Source organism: Macaca nemestrina, chromosome 13 (genome assembly GCF_043159975.1).
Source record: "Macaca nemestrina isolate mMacNem1 chromosome 13, mMacNem.hap1, whole genome shotgun sequence".
Lineage (NCBI taxonomy): Eukaryota > Metazoa > Chordata > Mammalia > Primates > Cercopithecidae > Macaca > Macaca nemestrina.
The window spans coordinates 75,790,567-75,816,958 of NC_092137.1; the positions used below are offsets into that span (position 1 = coordinate 75,790,567).

General features: G+C 43.3%; 1 non-coding gene across 1 annotated transcript; it reads left to right on the forward strand.

The window, feature by feature from the left end:
• Positions 1-23,572: 23,572 nt before the first annotated feature.
• Positions 23,573-23,707, forward strand: LOC112423752 (small nucleolar RNA U109). Its single transcript, XR_003014309.2, has one exon. It is a non-coding gene; the product is annotated as a small nucleolar RNA U109 (small nucleolar RNA).
• Positions 23,708-26,392: the final 2,685 nt, after the last annotated feature.

A 26,392-nucleotide genomic window follows, 5' to 3' on the forward strand; every position in this document is an offset into this window, starting at 1 on the left:
TTTAAACAGAAAGCAGTCAGCGTCTTTTTGCTTGTGATAAATGACAGCCTTACCTGCTTTTCTTTTCTTTTCTTTTTTTATCTGTTCCGTAGCTTGATTTTTTTATCTGTTCCATAGGTCACCTTTTTATTTTACCTTAATGTAAAACCTGACCCAATTCATCAATATTCTCTCAAGCTTCCTCCACCAGGATCCCAGGCAGGTTTGAGTGCAGCGTTTCTCCAAGTGTGGTCTGAGGACCACCCACAGGAGAGAGGCCCTGCCCAGGTGCTGCGTGTTTATCAAGTTCCCCAGCACACTCTCAGGCACGTTCTACTTTGGGAACCTCTATTGGAATGTCTTGCCCCCTCTCCTTACGTCTTAATTAATTTTTTTTATTACCTCCATGACCTTTAGTTGTTTACTTATCAAAACCCCTGAGAATGTAAGTCCAGGCTGAGTGCTGGGGATGCCACAGCAAACCAGATAGGCACAGGCTGGCCTTCTCAGTTTAGGGCTTCTGGTATTTGGGGAGGGGAAGGGGAATAGTAGAAAGGTTGGCAGACTAAACAAGCAATCATAATAAAGCATAAAGAGCATTACAATAAACTGTGGCAAGAATAATATCAGAATTTGTTAATGTGACTCAGGAGGTCACGAAAGAGGGGGAAAGTGTGTCTCCCCCACCTTGATGGTTCAGCTGCAGATGGCACCCCCTGGGTCCTAGTATATACATGTGGGAGCCCATTCAGCCTCCCAGAGAAAGGCAAAGATGAGAGACAGATTGAGTTCTATTCATGGGATACAAGGAGGGATGAAACAGTGTATAGAGGGGCTCTATACCATCCATGGCATGGGGAGTTAAGGACAAAAGTCTGAAATGGTTTGTGTTTCAATGTCAGCAGGAGATGCAAAACTTCCCAATATCTGTGACCTCACCCAGAGTAGCAAGCAGTAAAAGCCAGAAAGTAAAAATGAGGGTGGGTTTTTATACAGTCGAGCAAAAAAGAGGTTGTAGAGAGGTCTACAAACCATGCTGCAGGCAGCAGCTAGGCTGGTGGAAAGGACAGACAGTGAGTGAAAGTTCTACAGTGAGAAATAAGGGTGCATGGGGAGCTAGCTTCAGGAGGAAAAAAAAGACCCAAGCAGCCCACGTGATGTGGCCCTAGACATGTCCACACTCAATTTTCCCCACTGCCTTCCACATAGTCAGACCTTCCCTTACAAGTTGGTACTCTGTCTCTTCCTATAGGCCGATTCAGTTCTTTTTATTTTGAATTTCTTTTAAAGTTTTATTTCATCTGGCTGCTTTCTTTTCTTGGACCACCAGCTATTAAAATTGTCTTCTTTTTTCCTTCTGCTACTAGGAAAGTCAGAGCTAAAGTCAATGCCTAGTTAAAATAACCAGATATTCCTAAGCATTGAGTCAGTTTGTTTCCTGTTCCCCCCTGTTTTAATTTCTTTTTTCTGTTTTAACAGCTGCACTACAATTTGTTTCTATTCTTGAATGCTGTCTTAACTTTTTTGGACGTTTATTCAGATATAAATTATGGTGAAATGAAACACATGTGTCCATTTTCTCCCACTCACCAATCCTTTACCCCTCCCTGACTGCAGTCACATTGCAGTGGAATCACCTCTTCTTATGGTCTTTCCCCAATCTCCATAATAATCTTTTTTATTATTCACTACAGGCACAAACACACCTGCCAGAACTCCCCGTTCTCTTCATTTTTCTCCTTGATTTCCACCTACTGGCCTTGCTTGTGGTTTCCTGACTCCTAACATTTAGTGTTCATTGTTCTTCCCTAATTCTGATACATCCCCTGTCTCCTAGAGGTTGGCTAACATAACACCCATTCCCCTAGAGAATTAGTGTTGACTTTCTTTCCACAACAGATTCCCCTAGGGAAATTGAGCATTCAGTTATGGGGGACTAAACTGAATTAGTTCAGAGATTCTTACACCCTGCCCCCAAATCCTAAGCAATGAAATAAACTTAACCAAGGTCTTCCTTTGTGCATTTCTGCCCTGCTGCTTGGTAAATGTGTGCTCACTCATTCATAATGAAGGCTTATCAGCCCAGCATTGCTCATCCTGCTGTTTGACAGTTGTGCCTCCTAAACCCTTTGAATCTTAAATTAGCGTCACAACAATGTTATGATTCATTGCTCTCACTCTTTCTCGAGATTGTGGTTGTTTCTTTTAAACAGCTCTTCCATTAAGGTGAAAGAGCCAACACAGAACACACACATATATCTTCCCCAATCCCCGGCTCTGTGGGTGGTCCCGCTATTTTGTTCCAAATATAGCCTCTGAGAAAAGGAAAGCATGCTTGTTTGTCTGCTCCTAAAACTTAATTTTCAATGGAAGTCAATACTGGTAAAAGATAGATAGTTTAAAATTTTTGAGGGAGGTACAACTGTTTGTGTTCCACACCATCTGAGTTCTACAGTGATATGGTTTGGCTCTGTGTCCCCACCCAAATCTCACCTTGAATTGTAATCCTCATAATCCCCGCATGTCAAGGGAGGGACCTGTGGGAGGTGTTTAGGTTATGGGGGCTGTTTCCTCCATGCTGTTCTTGCGATAGTGAGTGAGTTATCACAAGATCTGATGGTTTTATATGTGTTTAACTCTTCCTCCTTCTCTCTTTCTCTCTCTACTTCTCTCAAAGAGTTAGAAGATGCTTGCTGCCCCTTCACATTTCATTATGATTGTAAGTTTCCTGAGGCTTCCCCAGCCATACAGAACTGTGAGTCAATTAAACCTCTTTCCTTTATAAATTACCCAGTCTTTATAGCAGTGTGAAAAGGGACTAACGCCCACAATCTTAAAGATGAACTTTAGCTTAGCCCAGTTTGGCTAATACAGATGATGAATATCATTCATTCATTCAACAAATGTTAGGCGGGCTGTGACATGGTTTGGCTGCATCCCCACCCAAATCTCATCTTGAATTCCCACCCAGTGGGAGCTAATTGAATCATGGGGGTGAGTCTTTCTCATGCTGTTCTGGTGATAGTAAATAAGTCTCAAGAGATGTAATGGTTTTAAAAATGGAAGTTTCCCTGCATAAGCTCTCTCTTCGCTTGCTGCCATTCACGTAAGACGTGACTTGCTCCTCCTTGCCTTCCTCCCTGATTGTGAGACCTCCCCAGCTACGTGGAACAGTATGTCCATTAAACCCCTTTTCCTGTATAAATTACCCAGTCTTGGGTATGTCTTTATCAGCAGCATGAAAACAGACTAATATAGTCTCTGTTTTAGGAGCTGGGGATACAGCAGTGAACTTTTGGTGGAGCTTGTATTCCAGTGAAGAGAAGACAGACATCAAAGCATACATAAGTGATGTAATATTGAATTATGTTAAGTGTTACAAATAAAAACAAGATAATTTTGGGTAAAATGACCAGGAAAGACCCCTTTGATGAGGTGTTATTTGGGCAGAGACCTGAATGAAATGAGAGATCCTTTTCAATTCTCTTGACCATAGCAGACATCAGTAATCAACCAGAGCCATCATTTCTTTTTCATGGAGCTGTACAGTCTTCCACTCAGTACTCCAGGCCATCACTGCCATTTGGTTGGTATTGACATGCATGACTGAGCCTATTTTCCATTCTACTCCAAAAATGCATTTCTTTTCTAAAATAAGGAGGAAAATTTAAAATAGAGAATGGATCTAGGGACAAGATTTTACCCATCATTATTTAAGAGCTTAATAATGTAGGATTATCTCCTGTATGAGTCTGTTTTCATGCTACTGATAAAGACATACCTGAGGCTGGGTAATTTATAAAGAAAAAAGAGTTTCATGGACTCACAGTTCCATGTGGCTGGGGAGGCCTCATAATCATGGTGAAAGGTGAAAGGCACTTCTTACATAGTGGCGGCAAGAGAGAATGAGAGCCAAGTGAAAGGGGAAAGCCCTTATAAAATTATCAGATCTCGTGATACTATTCACTACCATGAGAAGAGTATGGGAGGAAACTGCCCCCATGATTCAATTATCTCCCACCAGATCCCTCCCACAACATGTGGGAATTATGGGAGCTATAATTCCAGATGACATTTGGGTGGTGAGACGGCGAAACCATATCATCTCCTCTTCTCTTGTCAAAAAGATGTTTTTGGCCTTTTGTGATGATTACTTTGTATGTCTGAGTATGTAACTCAACTCTTTAGTGGTTTAAGGCCCTCTCATAGTCATGGGACTGTGCAGCTACCTAACTTTATTAGTCCTAACCATCAGCTTTAAATTGTGGATGCTGTCATGCCATAGGCGTATTCTTAGATTTCAACTTGAAGCGTGTTGTAAGTAGCATGTTTTCCTTAACGAAATCCATTTTCATAAATAAAAACACTCTACACATATATCTCCCAATTTTCTTTTTATCCTTTCATTTAGAGAGTACCTATTAGTTGTCAGACACAGAGTATTAAAGATGAATAAGACATAGTGTCTTACTCAGTCTTGTATAAATGCCAATGGAGAATAAAATAAAATATCATATACAGGGGAAAGTCATATCTTATCCTCTTATAATTGTTTTTAAGATACATGACTCTACAAATCACAACCTCAGTGATCACCAATGACCTACAGTTGCCAATCCAGTGGCAATCTTTATTCTACTTGATTTCTACTTAGTCCTGAGGACCATTTCCTGCTTTACTCCAGTTGCCTTTCTCAGTTCCTGTTGTTATATATTATCTTGTTCTTCATTCTCTTCCATCTTTCTCTGCATTCTTTCTCTTGTGGATCTTCAGTCACTCTCAGATATTTAATATTACTTTCATGCAGCTCAGTCTCAAATATGTATTCCTGCTTACAACTTCTCTTCTGAGTTATAGTCCACTGGAATATTATTCTGGGACCTGAAATTCTATATGTTCAAGTCAAACACATGATCACTGTATTTACTAGCGTCCTTCTGATTGCAAATGATGGAAATACAACTTAAACTGGCTTATATTGGAAAAAAGAGGAATACATTTTCCTGTGCAACGAAAAGACTCCTGAGCTACATCCAGGAACTCAAACAGTATTATCAGAAATTGAGTCTGCTCTCCTCACCTCTTCTCTCACTCCTTCCCACCACCCTCTCTCTCTCTCATGTGTGTGTGTATGTGTGTGTGTGTGCGTGTGTGTTCACTGACTTTCTAGGTCAGGGTCTCCATATTATAGCTCCTATAAGCACCAGGCTTTCCTTCACTGGCTTAGTAAACCTATAGAAAGGGAGAACTTGTCTTTCCCAATAGTTTCATCAAAAATCCTACAATTGAATTTCACTGGGCTAACCTAGGACACTGGCCATCCTGTAACCAATCACATGACTCAAATGTAGAAATATGCTGTATTAAAGTATAAGATTTTTGGAGTTATCGATAAGCTTCAATCACATAAACTCAGAGTAGGGAGACTTAGTTATCTATAGAAAAAAATGAGTAAAAGCAAAAACTATGCTAAGTAGGCAAAAGCAACAGATGTCAGCTATAACCCACTGCCCCCAAAAAACCCCCATCAACTCCATTATTTCTGGTAAACAAGATAATGCATGTAAAAACATTATGTAAATGTAACAGTATTCCTCAAATGTTATTAATTCTACTGGTATAATTTTTTTTCACTCTTGTTGCCCAGGCTGGAGTGCAATGGTGCAATCTCGGCTCACTGAAACCTCTGCCTCCCAGGTCCAAGCATTTCTCCTACCTCAGCCTCCTGAGTGGCTGGGGTTACAGGCGCCTGCCACCATGCCCTGCTAATGTTTTGTATTTTTAGTAGAGACAGGGTTTCACCATGTTGGCCAGGCTAGTCTTGAACTCCTGACCTCAGGTGACCCACCCACTTCGGCCTCCCAAAGTTCTGAGATTACAGGCATGAGCCACAGCACCCAACCTCTACTGGTATCATTTTAATAATATTGAAAGTTTACATAATGCAGGCTTGAACTCTTGGAGCCATCTTTGGCTGTACCCTCCTCTCTCATCAACATTTAATCAGTTGTCAGAGCTTCTTAATTCAGCAACCAAACTATTTCAGTATTGGTAAATCCCTTACAACCAGACTCTACCCTCTACCCTTTCCAATCCAGATTAACTTTTCTTGAAGCACAGTGCTGATAATATTTTGGCTCATAAACCTTACATACTCTCCATTGCCTAAGGACAAATAGCCAATCATATCAGCCAATTAGTTCTCAAAGTCCAGGAACTAGATCCAACTTAGCTTGCCAGATGTACTCTCCACCGTTCCCCTTAATATGCCCTCTGACTGTAGCCAACAGGAACTACTCACTGACTGTAAATTACTCAATCTCTGAAACTTTCTCTGGCTGTTTCCTAGAGATGAAATACATCACTCCCCACTTTTCCGTCAGCGTTCTCATCACATTTTGGGCCCAACTTTAGGATCCCTGTGGATATTTCAGAAAGGTATAGTGACATAGTAATTTAAGATGATTTCAAATGGACTGAAATCCTGGATCAGACAAACATTTTCTATTAATCTAGGATGGTAGATTCTAGTCTTGGAAGATTCTTTTATATATGAGAATATGTTATTTACCCACAAAGGGCTTTGGTAAACAAGAAATAATCTAGTGTGCTGGTAACTCAAATGTACTGATAAGGCCGCCCTTCCGAGAAAAGAAGGCAAATACGGTGAGTATCTGCTGTTCACCACCTGCTGTTTGCCAAATGACATAGGAAGTGTAAGTGTTCAGCTTTGAGGAAAGATGGCTAATGGATACATGTTTACTTTTAATGTGTATTTATTTGGCTTTCTTTGTGTGCTGAGTCTTCATTCTCACTAAAACTGAACATTTCAGGGAAATGGAGGCAGCTCCAGGGCTGTGTTCTCCAGCTGCCAGTTTTATCTTTATTCTCGGAAGTCCTAACACTTCGTATCTTTCAGTCTCATTCGTACCACATTGTCCTTTGCTAAATAGCCATTATGCTCTTTTTTATCTTCTCTGGCAGACTGAGGCAGGGGACATAATCCTTTTGATGTTCTGAACATAGAAATTATTCAGTAAACACTTGGTGATGTGCCAGTAGAAACTCTAGAATCTATGTCAAGGTATCTTTGTGGGTTAAAAAAAAAAAAAAAAAAAAGTGTGATTTACAAACATTCTAACCTTTCACAGATTTTTTTTCGTATTAAATAATAGAAAGTTTCAGACATAACCAAGAGTTATTGTATTTATTTGTTCATTTTTCACCAAAAGAAGACATTTTATTCTCTTTTGGCAACTTCAAATAGCTTTGCAGAAAAGAACTCAAAATAACACACTTAGTATTACCACTTTGTACAACAATTGCAACAACACCAAAATTTCCTCTGCATTTCAAAAAAAGCTTTTTGATGTGAAAACTTAACATTCTGTCGGTCATGCAGCACATGTTTACTGAGCACATTCTAAGGTATGGCATTGTGCTAGTGAGAGGTGACAATATGCTAGCAGCCCTCGCTCTCGGCACCTCCTCAGCCTTGACACACTTGAGGAGCACTTCAGCCTGCTGCTGCACTGTGGGAGCCCCTCTCTGGGCTGGCTGAGGCCGGAGCCGGCTCCCTGTACTTGCCAGGAGATGTGGAGGGAGAGGCCAGGTGGGAACTGGGGCTGCGCAGGGTGCTCGCAGGCCAGTGTGAGTTCTGGGTGGGCGCGTGCTCAGCAGGCCCCACACTCAGAGCGGCTGGCCAGCACTGCTGGCCCTGGGCAGTGAGGGGCTTAGCACCCAGGCCAGCAGCTGCAGAGGGTGCGCTGGGTCCTCCAGCACTGCTGGCCTGCCTGCACAGCACTCAAATTCTCGCTGTGCCTCCACTGCCTCCCCGTGGGGCAGGGCTCGGGACCCACAGCCGCGCCATGCCTGAGCACCCCCACCGGTGGGCTCCTGTGTGACCTGAGCCTCCCAGACAGTTGCTGCCCCCTACTCCATGGCAACCAGTCCCATTGACTGCCCAAGGGCTGAGGAGTGTGGGCATGTGGCACGGGACTGGTGGGCAGCTCCTCCCGTAGCCCTGGTGCGGGATCCACTAGGAAGCCAGTTGGGGTCCTGAGTTGGGTGGGGACTTGGAGAACTTTTATGTCTAGCTAAAGGAGGGTAAATGCCCCAATCAGCACTCTGTGTCTAGCTAAAGGTTTGTAAATGCACCAATCAGTGCTCTGTGTCTAGCTAATCTGGTGGGGACTTGGAGAACTGTTTTGTCTAGCTAAAGGTGGGGTGGGGACTTGGAGAACTTTTGTTTCTAGCTAAAGGATTGTAAATGCACCAATCAACACTCTGTGTCTGGCTAAAGGATTGTAAACGCACCAACCAGCACTCTGTGTCTATCTAAAGGATTGTAAATGCACCAACCAGCACTCTGTGTCTAGCTCAAGGTTTGTAAACGCACCAATAAGCATCCTGTCAAAGTGGACCAATCAGCTCTCTGTAAAATGGACCAATCAGCTATCTGTAAAATGGGACAATCAGTGCTCTGTGAAATGGACCAATCAGCAGGATGTGGGTGGGGTCAAATAAGGGAATAAAAGCAGGAGGCCCAAGCCAGCAGTGGAAACCTGCTCAGATGGCTTTCCACACTGTGGAAGCTTTGTTCTTTCGCTTTTTACGATAAATCTTGCTGCTGGTCACTCTTTGGGTCCACACCGCCTTTATGAGCTGTAACACTCACCGCGAAGGTCTGCAACTTCACTTCTGAAGCCAACAAGACCACGAGCCCACCGGGAAGAAAGAACAACTCTGACTGGGAGGAACAAACAACTCCAGATGCACTGCCTTTAAGAGCTGTAACACTCACCGCAAAGGTCTGCAGCTTCACTCCTGAAGTCAGTGAGACCACGAACCCACCAGAAGGAAGAAACTCCAGACACATTTGAACACCAGGAGGAACAAACTCCAGACACACCATCTTTAAGAACTGTAACACTCACCATGAGGGTCCGCAGCTTCATTCTTGAAGTCAGTAGACCAAGAACCCACCGATTCCAGACACATTTTGGTGACTCTGTTGGGACTTTCACCTGTTGCCACGCAGTGAGACTTTTGAAATTGCCAAGCAGTGAGTACCATTGGACCCCTTTCGCTTGCTCTTCTGTCCTATTTTTCCTTAGAATTTGGGGGCTAAATACCGGGACCTATCGGCCAGTTAAAAGTGACTAGCATGGCTGCCAGACTAAAGACACGGGTGTCAGTCTTTCTGGGAAAGGGCTCTCTAACAACCCGTGACTCTTCGGAGTTGGGAGTGTTGGTTTGCTTGGAATCAGCTTCCACTTTTCCTGTACTTCTGGGCTGAGCCGAAGGTTGACAGAAAGGAAAGCCATTGAGCTCCAGAGTCCTGACAACAAGTGGTTGACACTGCAGCCATGAGCAGAACTCTCAAAGGCATGTTGCCCAAGCCAGACATGCTTATCTATCCTGACCCTTGCCTCCTGAGTCCTAATGCCTGTCAGACAAACTTCCTCTCATCTCTCTTCTTTGAGGCTAGTCCTGGTTCTAAAAGTCACTCCCTGTCTCTGATGCTTTTCTAGTTTCTCCTATAAGAATGATTTCTAGTATAAACTCCAGGACTCTGATACTTTCTTTAGGCACCCAGGCTCACCAATCAGAAAGACATACTTTATGCCCAAAGCCCCATTGTAGGGGGTACTACCTGGAATTTTAGGATCCCTCCTCAGACAATCAGGCCTAACAAAAGCTATTCCTGAAGCTAGGATATGGGGAGCCTCAGAAATTGTATCCTTCCTATTCATATAAGTGAGGACAAAATGCATCACTCTTCCAACTCTGGAGATCCCTTCCCCCACTTAGGGTACGGCCCTCCACTTCATTTTTGGGGCATAACATCTTTATAGGATACGGGTAAGCTCCCAATACTAACAGGAGAATGCTTGGGACTCTAACAAGTCTTCAAGAATGCATCGGTAAGGGCCACTAAATCCAACCTTCCTCGGTCCTCTTTGTTGTCTAAGAGAAAAACTAGCGTTTCTGCTGCTGCAATGGTTAGCCCAACTATTCCGATCAGCAGGATCCAGGGACCGTTGTGTGTTCTTGGGCAGGGGTAGAAACAAACAAACCAAAACTGTGGGCAGTTTTGTCTTTCAGATGGGAAACACTCAGGCATCAACAGGCTCACTCTTGAAATGTATCCTAAGCCATTGGGACCAATTTGACCCACAGACTCTGAAAAAGAGGCAGCTTATTTTTTTCTGCACTATTGCTTGGCCCCAATATTCTCTCTCTGATGGGGAAAAATGGCCACCTAAGGGAAGTATAAATTACAATACTATCCTGCAGCTTGACCTTTTCTGTAAGAGGGAAGGCAAATGGAGTGAAATACCTTATGTCCAAGCTTTCTTTTCATTGAAGGAGAATACACAATTATGCAAAGCTTGCAATTTACATCCCACAGGAGGACCTCTCAGCTTACCCCCATATCCTAGCCTCCCTATAGCTCCCCTTCTTATTAATGATAAGCCTCCTCTAATCTCTGCTGCCCAGAAGGAAATAAGCAAATAAATCTCCAAAGGACCACAAAAACCCCTAGGCTATCGGTTATGTCCCCTTCAAGCTGTAGGGGGAAGGGAATTTGGCCCAACCTGGGTACATGTCCCTTTCTCCCTCTCTGATTTAAAGCAGATCAAGGCAGACCTGGGAAGTTTTCAGATGATCCTGATAGGTACATAGATGTCCTACAGGGTCTAGGGCAAATCTTTGACCTCACTTAGAGAGATGTCATGCTACTGTTAGATCAGACCCTGGCCTTTAATGAAAAGAATGAGACTTTAGCTGCAGCCCGAGAGTTTGGAGATACCTGTTATCTTACTCAAGTAAATGATAGAATGACAGTCAAAGAAAGGGATAAATTACCTATCGGTCAGCAAGCCGTCCCCAGTATGGATCTCCACTGGGACCTTGATTCAGATCATGGGGACTGGAGTCATAAACATCTGTTGACTTGTGTTCTAGAAGGACTAAGGGGAATTAGGAAAAAGCCCATGAATTATTCAATGATGTCCACCATAACTCAGGGAAAGGGAGAAAATCCATCTACCTTCCTTGAGCGGCTACGGGAGGCCTTAAGGAAATATACTCCCCTGTCACCTGAATCACTCGAGGGTCAATTGATTCTAAAAGATAACTTTATTACCCAATCAGTGACAGATATCAGGAGAGAGCTCCAAAAGCAATCCCTGGGTTCTGAACAAAATTTGGAGGCATTACTAAACCTGGCAACCTCAGTGTTCTATAATAGGGACCAAGAGGAACAGGCCCAAAAGGAAAAGTGAGATTAGAGAAAGACTGCAGCCTTAGTCATGGCCCTCAGACAAACCTTGGTGGTTCAGAGAGGACAGAAAATGGAGCAGGCCAATCACCCAGCAGGGCTTGTTATCAGTGTGGTTTACAAGGACACTTTAGAAAAGATTGTCTAATGGGAAACAAGCCGCCCTCTTGTCCATGTCCACTATGCTGAGGCAATCACTGGAAGGTGCACTGCTCCAGAGGACAAAGGTTCTCTGGGTCAGGAGCCCCCAACCAGATGATCCAACAACAGGACTGAGGGTGGCCGGGGCAAGTGCCAGCTCATGTCATCACCCTCACTGAGCCCCAGGTATGCTTAACCATTGAGATCCAGGAAATTGACTTCCTCCTGGACACTGGCACGGCCTTCTCAGTGTTAATATCCTGTCCTGGACGACTGTCCTTAAGGTCTGTTACCATCCGAGGAATCCTGGGACAACCTGTAACCAGGTATTTCTCCCACCTCCTCAGTTGTAATTGGGAGACTTTGCTCTTTTCACATGCTTTTTTGTTATGCCTGAAAGTCCCACACTCTTATTAGGGAGGGATATATTAGCCAAAGCTGGAGCTATTATCTACATGAATATGGGGAACAAGTTACCCATTTGTTGTCCCCTACTTGAGGAGGGAATCAACCCTGAAGTCTGGGCATTGGAAGGACAATTTGGAAGGGCAAAAAATGCCCGCCCAGTCCAAATCAGGCTAAAAGACCCCACCATTTTTCCTTATCAAAGGCAATATCCCTTAAGGCCTGAATCTCATAAAGGATTACAGGATATTGTTAAACATTTAAAAGCTCAAGGCTTAGTAAGGAAATGCAGCCATCCCTGCAACACCCCAATTCTAGGAGTACAAAAACCAAATGGTCAGTGGAGACTAGTGCAAGATCTTAGACTCATCAATGAGGCAGTAATTCCTCCATATCCAGTTGTACCCAACCCCTATACCCTGCTGTCTCAAATACCAGAGGAAACAGAATGGCTCACAGTTCTGGACCACAAGGATGCCTTCTTCTGTATTCCCCTGCACTCTGACTCCCAGTTTCTCTTTGCCTGCTTTGAGGATCCCACAGACCACATGTCCCAACTTACATGGATGGTCTTGTCCCAAGGGTTTAGGGATAGCCCTCACCTGTTTGGTCAGGCACTGGCCCAAGATCAAGGCTACTTCTTAAGTCCAGGCACTCTGGTCCTTAAACATGTGGATGATTTACTTTTGGCTACCAGTTCAGAAGCCTCATGCCAGCAGGCTACTCTAGATCTCTTGAACTTTCTCGCTAATCAAGGGTATAAGGTGTCTAGGTCGAAGGCCCAGTTTTGCCTACAGCAGGTCAAATATCTAGGCCTAATCTTAGCCAGAGGGACCAGAGCCCTCAGCAAGGAATGAATACTGCCTATACTGGCTTATCCTCGCCCTAAGACATTAAAATAGTTGCGGGAGTTCCTTGGAATCATTGGCTTTTGCCGACTATGGATCCCCAGATACAGCGAGATAGCCAGGCCCCTCTATACTCTTATCAAGGAAACCCAGAGGGCAAATACTCATCTAGTAGAATGGGAACAAGGGGCAGAAACAGCCTTCACAACCTTAAAGCAGGCCCTAGTACAAGCTCCAGCTTTAAGCCTTCCGATAGGAAAAAACCTTATCTTTATACATCACAGAGAGAGCAGGGATAGCTCTTGGAGTCCTTACTCAGACTCGTGGGACAACCCCACAACCAGTGGCATACCTAAGTAAGGAAATTGATGTAGTAGCAAAAGCCTGGCTTCACTGTTTATGGGTAGTTGCGGCGGTGGCTGTCTTAGTGTCAGAGGCTATCAAAATAATACAAGGAAAGGATCTCACTGTCTGGACTACTCATGATGTAAATGGCATACTAGGTGCCAAAGAAGTTTATGGCTATGAGACAACCACCTACTTAGATACCAGGCACCCCTCCTTGAGGGACCAGTGCTTCAAATACACACGTGCGTGGCCCTAACCCTGTCACTTTTCTCCCAGAGGATGGGGAACCAATCGAGCATGACTGCCAACAAATTGCAGTCCAGACTTATGCCGCCCAAGATGATCTCTTAGAAGTCCCCTTAGCTAATCCTGACCTTAATCTATATACTGATGGAAGTTTACTTGTGGAAAATGGGATACGAAGGGCAGGTTATGCCATAGTGAGTGATGTAACCATCCTTGAAAGTAAGCCTCTTCCCCCAGGGACCAGCGCCCAGTTAGCAGAACTAGTGGCACTTACTCAAGCCTTAGAACTGGGAAAGGGAAAAAGAATAAATGTGTATACAGATAGAAAGTATGCTTATCTAATCCTACATGCCCTTCCTGCAACATGGAAAAAAAGGGAGTTTCTAACCTCGGGGGGGAGCCCCCATTAAATATCACAAGGAAACCATGGAGTTATTGCATGCAGTGCAAATACCCAAAGAGGTGGCAAACTTACACTGCCGAAGCCATCGAAAGGGGAAGGAGAAGGGAAAACAGCAGCATAAGCTGCTGGCAGAGGCAGCAGAAAAGAAAGAGAGAAAGAGACAGGAAGTCAGAGAAAGAAAGAGAGAGGAAGAAACAGAGACAAAGAGGAGACAGAGGAAGAAACAGACAGAAAGTCAAAGAAGGAAAGAGAGGAAGAGAAAAAGAGGGAGTCAGAAAGAGAAAGAGAGAGACAAAGAAGAAGTCGAAGAGAAAGAGAGAGGTATAAATAGTAAAGAAAAAACAGTGTACCCTATTCTTTTAAAAGCCAGGGTAAAGTTCTGTCTACCCAGCCAAGGTATATTCTTCTTATGTGGAACGTCAACCTATATCTGCCTTCCCACTAACTGGATAGGCACCTGCACCTTAGTCTTTCTAAGTCCTAACATTAACATTGCCCCAGGACATCAGACCTTATCAGTACCCCTCAAAGCTCAAGTCGGTCAGCGCAGAGCCATTCAACTAATACCCCTACTTATAGGGTTAGGAATGGCTACTGCTACAGGAACCGGAATAACCAGTTTATCTACTTCATTATCCTACTACCACACACTCTCAAAGGATTTTTCAGACAGTTTGCAAGAAATAACGAAATCTATCCTTACTCTACAATCCCAAATACATTCTTTGGCAGCAGTGACTCTCCAAAACTGCCAAGGCCTAGACCTCCTCACTGCTGAGAAAGGAGGACTCTGTACCTTTTGGGGGGAAGAGTGTTGTTTTTACACTAACCAGTCAGGGATATTACGAGATGCCACCTGGCATTTACAGGGAAAGGCTTCTGAAATCAGGCAATGCCTTTCAAATTCTTATACCAACCTCTGGAGTTGGGCAACATGACTTCTCCCCTTTCTAGGTCCCATGGCAGCCATCTTGCTGTTACTCGCCTTTGGACCCTATATTTTTAACCTCCTTGTTAAATTTGTTTCCTCTAGAATTGAGGCTATCAAGCAATAGATGGTCTTACAAATGGAACCCCAAATGAGTTCAACTAACAATTTCTACCAAGGACCCCTGGACCGACCTACTGGCACTTTCACTGGCCCAGAGAGCTCCCATCTAGAGGACACTACAACTGCAGGGCCCCTTCTTCACCCCATCCAGCAGGAAGTAGCTAGAATGGTCATTGGCCAAATTCCCAACAGCAGTTGGGGTGTCCTGTTTAGAGGGGAGATTGAGAGGTGACAATGCACTAGCAGCCCTCGCTTGCTCTTGGTGCCTCCTCAGCCTCGGCTCACTCGAAGAGCCCTTCAGCCCACCACTGCACTGTGGGAGCCCCTCTCTGGGCTGGCCGAGGCTGCAGCCGGCTCCTTCTACTTGCGGGGAGGTGTGGAGGGAGAGGCGGGGGTGGGAACCGGGGCTGTGCATGGTGCTCGCAGGCCAGCGTGAGTTCCGGGTGGGTGCAGGCTTGGCAGGCCCCACACTTGGAGTGGCCAGCTGGCACTGCTGGCCCCAGGCAGTGAGGGGCTAAGCACCCAGGCCAGCAGCTGCAGAGGGTGTGCCTGGTCCCCCAGCACTGCTGGCCCACCCATGCTGCACTCAAATTCTCGCCATGCCTCAGCTGCCTCCCCACAGGGCAGGGCTGGGGACCTGCAGCTCACCATGCTCGAGCTCCCCGACTAATAAGCTCCTGCATGGCCTGAACCTCCCTGACAGGCACTGCCCCCTGCTCTGCATCACCGAGTCCCATCGACTGCCCAAGGGCTAAGGAGTGCAGGCATGTGGCATGGGACTGTCGGGCAGCTCTACCCATGGCTCTCATACAGGATCCACTAGGCAAAGTCAGCTGGGCTCCTGAGTTAGGTGGGGACTTGGAGAACTTTTATGTCTAGCTAAAGGATTGTAAATGCACCAATCAGCACTCTGTGATCTAGCTAGAGGTTTATAAATGCCCCAATCAGCACTCTGTGTCTAGCTAAAAGATTGTAAATGCACCAATCAGCGCTCTGTGTCTGGCTAATCTGGTGAGGCCTTGGAGAACTTTTGCGTCTAGCTAAAGGATTGTAAATGCACCAATCAGCACTCTGTGTCTAGCTCAAGGTTTGTAAACGCACCAATGAGCACCCTGTCAAAATGGACCAATCAGCAGGATGTGGGTGGGGTCAAATAAGGGAATAAAAGCAGGAGGCCAGAGCTAGCCCAAAGCCGGAGGCCGGAGCCAGCAGTGGCAGGCTGCTGAGGTCACCTTTCACGTTGTGGAAGCTTTGTTCTGTTGCTCTTTACAATAAATCTTGCTGCTGCTCACTCTTTGGGTCCACACTGCCTTTATGAGCTGTGACATTCACTGTGAAGGTCTGCATCTTCACTCCTGAAGCCAGCAAGACCATGAACCCACCGGGAGGAACAAACAACTCCAGATGCTCTGCCTTTAAGAGCTGTAACACTCACTGTGAAGGTCTGCAGCTTCACTCCTGAAGTCAGCAAGACCACGAATCCACTGGAAGGAAGAAACTCCAGACACATCTGAACACTGGGAAGAACAAACTCCAGACACACCATCTTTAAGAACTCTAACACCACAAGGGTCCACGCTTCATTCTTGAAGTCGGCAAGACCAAGAACTCACCAATTCCAGACACATGAGGAATATTAAGACAAAATTTATTGACCTCATAAAACTTAGAATCTACTAGTGTAGATAGACAAATGAGGAATTACGTGACAAAATATCCTCTAAGTACTGGGTGATTCAGGTTGGTTCTCAGGGTTCTGTTTTATTTCCACCCAGGAAACACCAGCATTCTTGAATGCTTTCAGCGTTAGGCAAAGGAGCAGAAGTGGGCATTCTGTATGTCAAGGAGGTCTTTAGCAACACCTGCTTCCCTTGCTAGTCCCTAAAGAAGTCTTGTCTGTGGTCCCCATCACCTAAAGGGAGCTGGTGATGGTGGTTGAAGACATCCTGGGTAAAGGAACATTGTGGATCATTGTATATACATGTAAGTTGGTTCAGAAAGTTCAGAAACTACTCAGGGATTTGGAGAGAACTTCCAAAGCTAGCTTTGGATTTTCACACTTTTATGTTCATATTATTCACAAATAATTTTTAATTGTAAGCCCTGTACCATTGTGGACCCAAATTTCTGAGAAAGCCTCAGGAATTCTCTGTACTGGTGTCTCTTTTAAGGCTAGGAACACAAGCAGAAACTCTCTCCAAATTTGAATTTTAATATGTGCTCTGCACTCAATTTAAATGCTTTAAGGAGGCACTTCCTGAAGTTTGCGCTATAACTCCTTAGTTCCAAGGGTTGGTCACTGGTGAACATAATTTGAGAAATGTTATCTTAAGAGATACGAGTTTGTTTAATGAACAGTTTCTGGAAAAAGGATGTAATTTTGAACTCTAAATGCTGTATCTGCCATAAATAAGTGGTTGCCAAGAATGCCACGGTGTGCAAATTACAGAAATTATCATGAGCAGATGGATTCTTGGTTCTGCTCATCTGAATTTAAGAGGTAGGTGGAGCTAAAGATTCTAATTGGACAGAAAGTCACATGGTTTTATGGCTGACATAAAAACACACCCTTTTAATTTTTAGGGCTCTTTTCTTTCTGCTCTTCTGCCAATGGGGATATCATTTAGTTTCAGCTATACAGCTGGGCAGAGGCCACACAGAACCTGCAGCTAGCTAATACAACCATGTCTCTTCTCCCACATCCTGCAATCATCTTCTCCCCCTTGACTTTTAGCTATATTCCACTTTGCAGTTCTTCTCTTTACAACTGACATTACAACTGAGCTCTTCCTTGGGTATCTTTTCAAAGTGCTGTCTAAAACTAGAATTCTATGATTATCTGTCTGTTCTACACTCTGAACTTCCTCTTAAAACTCTACCTCTCCTCTTACCCAGCTGTCCTATGGGAATTCATTATATATCGTGAGATTATGGTGAGCCCTGTGATTCTTCTACAACCCTGGGAGTGTAGGGCTGAAAAAGTTGTTATCTATTATCTGCTGCAATAAATTACCATAAATTTAGTGGCCCAAAACAACATCAATGTGTTATCTTACAGTTCTGGAGGCTGGGGTTTGAAATGAATCTTCTGGGGCTTAAAGAAAGATGTCCTCAGGGCTGTGTTACATCTGGAAACACTACGGGAGAATCCTATTTCTTACTTTTTCAGAAACTGCTTGTATTCCTTGGCTCGTGGCAGCATTACTCCAAACTCCACTTCTGCCATCACATCTCCTTCTCTGTGACTCTGACCCTCCCGCCTCCCTCTTATAAGAACTGTGATTACATCAGGCTTAACCAGATAACTCAGGATCATCTTCCATCTCAAGATACTTAACTCAATTATATTTGCAAAGTTCCTTTTGCCATATAAGGTAACACATTCACAGGCTCCAGAGGTTAGGATTTGGACAGATGGGGGGGGGGATTATTCAGCCAACTCTACCACAGTTGGGGAGGGGGAGATTGTGTTCTGCATTGGTCTTTTTGCCTATTGATATCTCCTGATCATTTCTTTACAATAGGCATCAGCAAACATTTTCCACAAAGGGTCATATGGTAAATAATTTTAGGCTTTGTGGGCCAAGAGGCAAAATCTAGGATATAATATAGGTGCTTACATAACTATTTAAAATGTAACTATTTAAAAATGGAAAAACCATTATTGGCTTGCAAGTGGTACACAAACATGTGGTGGAGGGATTTGGCCCATGGACTGTAGTTTGCTAAATTCTGCTCTGCAATCTTTTGTAAAATACTTTCTTAGAAGCTCATGCCATTCAGATAAATCTCTCATGTTTTATCTTACCTTTGTCACTTATGTATATCCTAGTCACCCTTCAATACACATTGAGGAATTAGCCACTGGAAGAAGTATCCAACAAGGTAGAAACAGTCTCTTGAGTTCCAGATATGGGAAAATCTAACCCTACAGAGTAACAGTAACATCTTAAGGAGAAAATGTATTTTTGTTTATGTATCAGCTTTCTATAAAAAGTTCCTGATTCAGAAATGCACTTTTCTCATTCGAGAAATTCACCTGGAAATACCCAGATATCGCCCTGAATGTCCACGTTTTTCTATTCCAAAATATCTGCCAGATTTAGTGTTGTAACAGGGTATAAGGCCTCAGAAACTTTCCATAAAAAGACTAGAGACTGGCTAAAAACGCAAATTTTCAGGACTTTAGAGGAAAATTTTTAGTTAATCATCTCGTCTTTTTTGATGATGTGGAGCTAGTTGTGTGATTCTGGTTCTGAATGGAATCCCTAATATGGGCCCTGGCCTCAGGCCCAGATAAACCTTTCTTCTGAGAGCCTCAGCGGTTCATTGTGTTCTTCAAATAACAGCTAGAAGTGAAGTTATTTTTAATTTCACTGTCACCACCAGTAGGCTCATCTCTACCTACCACTGAAAGAAAGAAAATGAAAAGGTAATAAATGGTTAGGAGAAGAGAGTTTCCTTTTTTTTTCTTCTATTTTATTTTTAATTGAATTTTTTTTTTTTTCTTTTTGAGACAGAGTCTTGCTCTGTTGCCTACACTGGAGTACAGTGGTGTGATCATAACTTACTGCAGCCTCAAACTCCTGGGCTAAAGTAATCCTCCCACCTCAGCCTCCTGAGTCGCTAGGACTACATGCATGCATCATAACACCTGGCTAATTTTATACTTTTTTTTGTAGAGACCGGGTCTTGCTATGTTTCCCAGACTCATCTCCTGGCCACAAGTGAGTCTCCCTAAGTGCTGAGTTACAAGCATGAGCCACCTTAGCCAAGACATTTTTGTATATTACTTCCCTATCTCAGTAACTAAATGATGGTTTTTCCCATAGACAGGAGATAAAGTGTGTCTGAGGGTCAAGTGTCTAGACGATATGAATGAGACTGAGATGGTCTTGAAAGCAGAAATAATGGAATATATGATGTGACTATTTTGCAGACACAAGAGGCATACTTCCAATGTTTAAGTTTTAGAAGTTTACCTTTATTTGTTCAACCCTTGCGAGACTGAGAACCTGTATTTTATGAAGTTAAGAACGGCCATTGCAGTTCAAGAAGAAACGCCAATGCCTTCAAAACCTGTAAGAATTTGGTAACATTCTGAGTGCTAAATCCAACTTGAAAAAATGCCCTGCAAACTCTATCACACAGCCCCATCTAAGTTAATGTAGGAGAGATGGGAGAGACTCTAAAACTGAAAGAGACGAGGAAATGATTAATGGTAGAGGAAAGAATAAATGAAATCAGATAAAACAGACCTTCACACACTTAAGAAAATTATCTTCATCACAAACAATCAATGCCTTGGGGATCTGTGGTACAGCATGCTGCAACAGGCTGTATTTCAAATTCTCTGAGACTTTATGCATTACTTTATTAACTCAAAAAACATTTGAGGAGACACTACTATGAAACAGGTCCTGCATGTGCACTGAGAAATCAGAGGTAAGATACAGTATAGCTGTCAGTGGCTTAGAGATTAGGGGACAAAGACAGGTACCAAAAAATCACATACAGTGTGTGTGTGCAAGGAGCAGTGGGGATGCAAAGGAAGAATTGACCCTATCTGGAAAAAGAAAGAAGGATATTCTGGTTCCAGGGTGAAAAAGAAATTCATATCTTCAAAATTTACAAAAAAAAGCCATGAGGTTTCAAATTTGCTGTTGACATGGGAAGACTATCACTTTGAAGGCTGATATTTTGGTGCTATTTTTAATGTTAAGTTTAATATTTAGGACAAGGAATGTATCCTGATATATACTGATTTGGGCTGTGATATGGTATGGCTGTGTGTCCCCACCCAAATCTCATCTTGAATTGTAATCCCTACCTGTCAAGGGAGGTACCTGTAATCCCCATGTGTCAAGGGAGAGAAGTGATTGGATTATGGGGGCAGTTCCCCACATACTATTCTCAAGATAGTGAGCTGATAGTCACGAGATCTGATGGCTTTATAAATGGTAGTTTTTCCTGTGCTGATCCATGCTCTCTCTCATCTGCCGCTGTGTAGGACCTGCCTGCTTCCCCTTCTGCCATGATTGTAAGTTTCCTGGGACCTCCCCAGCCATACAGAACTATGAGTCAATTAAGCCTCTTTCCTTCATAAATTACCCATTCTTGGGTATCTCTTTATAGCAGCGTGAAAATGGACTAATACAGTAAATTGGTAACAGGAGTGGGGCACTGCTATGAAGATACTAGAAAATGTGGAAGTGACTTTGGAACTGAATAATGGGCAGAGGTTGGAACAGTTTTGAGAGCTCAGAAGAATATAGGAAGATGTAGGAATGTTTGGCCCTTCCTAAAGATTTGCTGAATGGTTTTGGCCAAACTGCTGATAGTCACGTGGATAATGAAATCCAGGCTGAGATGGACTCACATGGAGATGAGGAATTTATTGCAAACTGCAGCAAAGGTCACATTTGCTCTCTCACCTGCTATCATGTAAGATGTGCCTGCTTCCCCTTCTACCATGATTGTAAGTTTTCTGAAGCTTCCCCAGCCATATGGAACTATGAGTCACTTAAACCTCTTTCCTTTATAAATTATCCAGTCTCAGGTATTTCTTTTTAGGATATTTAGGATACTTCTTTTAATACAGGTTGGCAAATAATTAAAAGATTGACACCCCATATCTGATCACAATTTTTCAGAGGAGTTCATTTTATAATTTGTGCAATCTCAACATTGCTTGAGAAGATAAGGAAACACATGGGAAATGAGGCTAATTTTGCTCTGCTCAAAGCTGATTAGAATAGTGAGTTTAGCTGCCTTTATCAGAACTGTCACTCTGATAAACATGATATTGAAGCTTTTGTGACAGCTATGATAATAGGTGGAAGGTATTGCCTGACTCACTTTACTTCAACAAAGTAGAATGTATATATATGTAAATAAAATATTAGAATAAAAAGGGAGAAGTACCATTAAAAGCATATAAATAAATTAGAAACTATTCAGCACAAGGAGCAAAAAGGCAAGAAACACGTTAACTTTGAATGTTCATTATCGTGAATTATTATAAGGGGGGGATGAATGAATATCCTTTGTGAACATAAGGTAACTCCAATTGAAGCATAAGAAGTTAAAAGTAGTAAAGGGAAATGGTTACCTAAATAAGAGGGTTACTCTGCTCTATAGAATTCCCTTTGAAGTTTTAGGATCAATTTTACTCATGAAGATTGAGTTAGGAATAAGCCTGTCAAAGATAAAGTTGGAAGCAGAGACTTCAAGAGCCCTTCCAGCCTTCAATTCAGGGTTGTATTTCCTTAGCCTCTCTCTCCTAATACAAAATACAATGTGGATGTTCCTGGACAGTGAGTGGCCCACTGCGTGGTCATTCAGAAACCCAGGCTTCTTCCATTTTGTGGCTCCACCATCCTCTAGAGCCTCAGAATTCTTTGCTGAATCTTCTGCATCCAGCCAGCAGAGAGGATAGAAGATCATATGAGCCAACCAACGTCGAAATGGCAAATGTCAATTAGGTAGGCCTGCCACATTCCATTGGCAAAACTGTCACACAGCCACATCTACCCAAAATAGTGTCTTGGAAATATAGTCCATCCATGTGTCCGAAAGTGGAGAGAACAGGGTTTGGTGAATACAATACAGTCTTTACCACAGTTCAACAAATATCTGCTGAAAGCATGTGATGTGTGTATCCTGCTGGGACCCAATAACAAGGCGACTCCCTGCCTTTGAGGTACAAGTGAACAATTTCACAACAGTATGGTAGGAACAAGGGGCATAACAAGCACAGTATATGTGGAAACTTAGAGGACAATACTTAGCCCAGCCTAGAGAAGTCTTGGAAGGCTTCCTGGTAGAGGAAACACTTGTGCTGAGTCTTGAGGATAGGTAGAAAAGTGGGAGAAAGAGGGGAAGGTATTTTAGACAGAAGCAACAATTGGGATAAAAAGTGTGGAAGAGAACTATAAGCCATTCAATATTATCAGAATGTAAAGGAATGAGCAAGGAGGACAGGTGATGAAGCTGCAGGAGCCTTCTATAGAGAGCCCGGTATGTTATGTAGAAGTATTTGCACATTTTAAATAAGCAATGGGGAAAAAATGGGAGATTTAAAAGAGAGATTGGTATATGAGCAGCCATGCATTTAATAGAGGTCACCTTGGTAGCTGTATTCAGTATGGCTTTGCCGGTGGCAAGACTTAGGTAACAGTTTGGAGCCTTTTCCAATTGTTTAGGCAGGAGATGATAAGGGCTTAAACTAAGCTGTACAGGAAGAATCAATGTAAGAAATATTAATGACTTAAAATTGGGAAGATTGTTAATTGTTATACGTGAAACTTCAAGGAAAAGAAGGAAACTGAAATGGTCCCAGGCTTCTGATTTGGGTAACCTTGTAACTTTCCTTGTCATTAACTGTATTAGTCCATTCTCACATTGCTATAAGAACTACCTGAGACTGGGTAGTTTATAAAGAAAAGAGGAATAATTGGCTCATCATTCCACAAGCTATATGGGAAGCATGGTTGCGAGGCCTCAGGAAACTTACAATGAGAGCAGAAGGCGAAGGAGAAGCAGGCATATCCTACATGGCAGAACCAGGAGGAAGAGAGAGAAGAGGTGGGTGCTGCAGACTTTTAAACAGCAAGATCTCATGAGAACTCCCTCACTATCACAAAAACAGAAAGAGGCAAACTCGCCCCTGTGATACAATCACCTCTGACCAGGCCCGCCCTCCAACATTAGAGATTACAAATTGACATGAGATTTGGGCAGGGGCACAGATCCAAACCATATCATTAACTGACAGAAAATATAGGTAGAGACATAGGTGTAGGGGGAAGATGAGTGCAGTTTTGGGAAGTTGTCCAGCTATTTATTGTAAACTTAGGGGCATACTGTATATAGAAATGTTTGCTCCTCTATCCTTTGGGAACAGTAATACATTCATAACATGCTACATGTAAAAAGGACTCCTCAGGGTGGCCAACCTTAGGGTAGAGGTTGTATGGTAGTGTATTTCTCCTTCATAAAAGTGGGAAAATAAACTTAGTGGCATAAAAATACCACCAATTTACTGTGTTCATGGATTCTGTGGAGTAGGAAGTTGGACAGGGCTCAGCAGGGGTGATTCATCTCTGTTCTACAATGTCTAAGGCTTTGGTTGGAAAGAGTCATATGGCTGGGGGCTGGAATAACTTGGAGATTTCTTCACTCACTGCTGGGGCATTGGTGGAGAGGACTGAAAGGCTGGCTTTGGCACTATCGAATGTCTAGCAGCATTCCTAGCCTCTAGCCACTGGATACAAATAGCATCCCACCCACCCAGCAGTAACAACCAAAATGTCTCCCTGACACTGCCAAATTTATCCTGTGGGACAACTGTCTCCTGTGGTTGAGGTCAGTGGGGTATATGAGTCTAAAACTTAGCCAGGACTGGAAAGAGATTTTTCAAGTCATCAGTGTGTAGGTGGTCTTTAGAGTCACTGTAATATATGAGATGTCTCAGGATGTAGGGTGAGAAGACCAGCGCTTCAAGGTGAGAAGGATGGACCCATATTGAAGGGGTTGAGGAAAAGAAGATAAAGCATTAAGAAAAATAAAAAAGAAAAACTGTGAGAGAGAGTAGGAAAACCAAGAAAGACAGAAAAGACTGGTGCAGTGGCTATTGCGAGTGCCTGCCTAGCATCCTATCTCCACTTTCCACTTAGAGAAGCTCAGTCTCTTGACCACAATGACTGGTGATTTCATCCATCGACCTACACAAGCCAAGCCATAGAGTCCTTCCTGTGATTTTATATTTTAAGCCACAGAGTAAGGTGTTTTTTTTTTTTTTCCTCTTCTGTCCTTATCTGAAACTATGTAAATCCCAAAGTCCCTATGGTGTGCTCCCTGCCACATGGCAAAGGTTCAGCTGAGTGCGTTTAGAGATGCCATGAGTTGAAAATGACCACCTGTCCCTTGCAGCTCAGGAAGAGGCTCTTAAGGGAAGTTGGTGGGAGCATTAATGCCTGAAGCGGATTTATTGGGCTCCTAAGTCATCTTTACTTCGAAAGTTATCTCAGAATTTTGTCCACTAGTGCTTCTTTGTGAAACTTCCAAAGACCAGGAAACCTGCACCAAAAAAGCATCCCTTCCACATTGTGTCTTGCTTCTGACTTCTGAGCTAAACAAGCCATGAACCTGTGCCAAATATGCACATATGTAGTGGGTGAGCTGTGTGGGGGGTTTGATCAGAAGCAAGCACCTGAACACACTATATTGCACAAGTGTGTTACAGTTTCATCTGCAGTAGAAGACAATGAAACCAGCGGCAGAAGGAAGCAAAATGGAGAGCTGAGAAAGAACAACTTTTTGGTAGCATTTAAGATCCTGGATCCAGTCATCTCTGAAGCCTCAGATCCAGCCATGACCTTCCAGTTGTGTGGATCAATAAATGCTCTCAAGTGGAATATCTTTCTGTTGCAAATGCAAGTGTTCTATTACAGAAACTAAAACCAGGTGTGAAGTGATAACCCTAAAATGTGGAATTGGTTGAATCAAGATAGGGAAGGTTGAAAAGCTGTAATCCTTGTTATATGAAAGTGAAGCAGCTGCTACCTAGTGTATTTTATGCCTCAGACAATGTCCCCACCACCATAATTACAAGAACATTATGGACTTGGTCAAAAGGATATGGGAGTGAGAACTGAGACAGGCATATACCCCGGAGCCCTCCCAAACACCTCAGCTACTGCATTCCCTACCCAATAAGGCTCATAATCCTGCCCCATAATCAGCTTTGATGCTCCCTGGTGATGGAAATCAGCTCCCAATTGTTCCGTTTTTCTAAGAGGTGGAGACAAGGATAGATGACATTAATCTAAAGCCCAGAGGAATTGGATGATTCCTGCAATTGTTGCTAAGGGACTGAAACCACAAGGGCAAGGATCCAGATTCAGAAATGCTGACTCAGCAAGATTTTTGGCACTTGTAAGTAGCCAGCCAACGTTGCCAGCCACCCAAAATTATATAATTGGGCCAGCGACTGAGTGTTTCAAGTGAACTTTATTGCCCCCTTGGCAAGCAGAGATTATAATTATGATTGTTCAGTTCTTAAGACAGCCCTCCAAGAGTCCTTACAACAAAAAGTGGGTTGCTAAAGCAGTAGAGACCTCACCGGAGGAAGTTTCCTGACCATCCTCTTAAGCATGGTGACAAAGTCAATGAACAGGGGAGACTCTCGCAGCAGGAAGGCCCTGGAGCACCCAGATAGACTGACTAGGAACCCACTCCATGGCAAAAGAAGGGAGTAAACAGAGAGACAGGTCTCACTCTTCCTGTTTACCAGCCTAGGGGATGTTTTGTCCTCTGTAACCTATTTCTAAATGTGGCAGAGCCTGGCTTCTCTTCCTTCTCTACCAACTTCTTTTCATATAAGGGCTACCATCTTATTTCTAGCTTTAGGTAAGTCTTCTATTCCTCTGTCTGCTTAACAACTATAGCAATCATACATATAACCTACAGAAAGTGAAAAGCCCATTATCACACAGGAACCATCTCCCTACTCTAATCCTTGAGGGGGCCTGGCAAAAGCCCATACTCATGTATATAAAAGAGCTGTCATTTAAGGTAAGGGTAACCACAGAGACAGCCATGAAACCAAAAAGATTTTATGTAATGTTTATTTTTTTAATTCCCATCCTAACTTTGGCTTTAATCCTTACCTCTCATTTCCA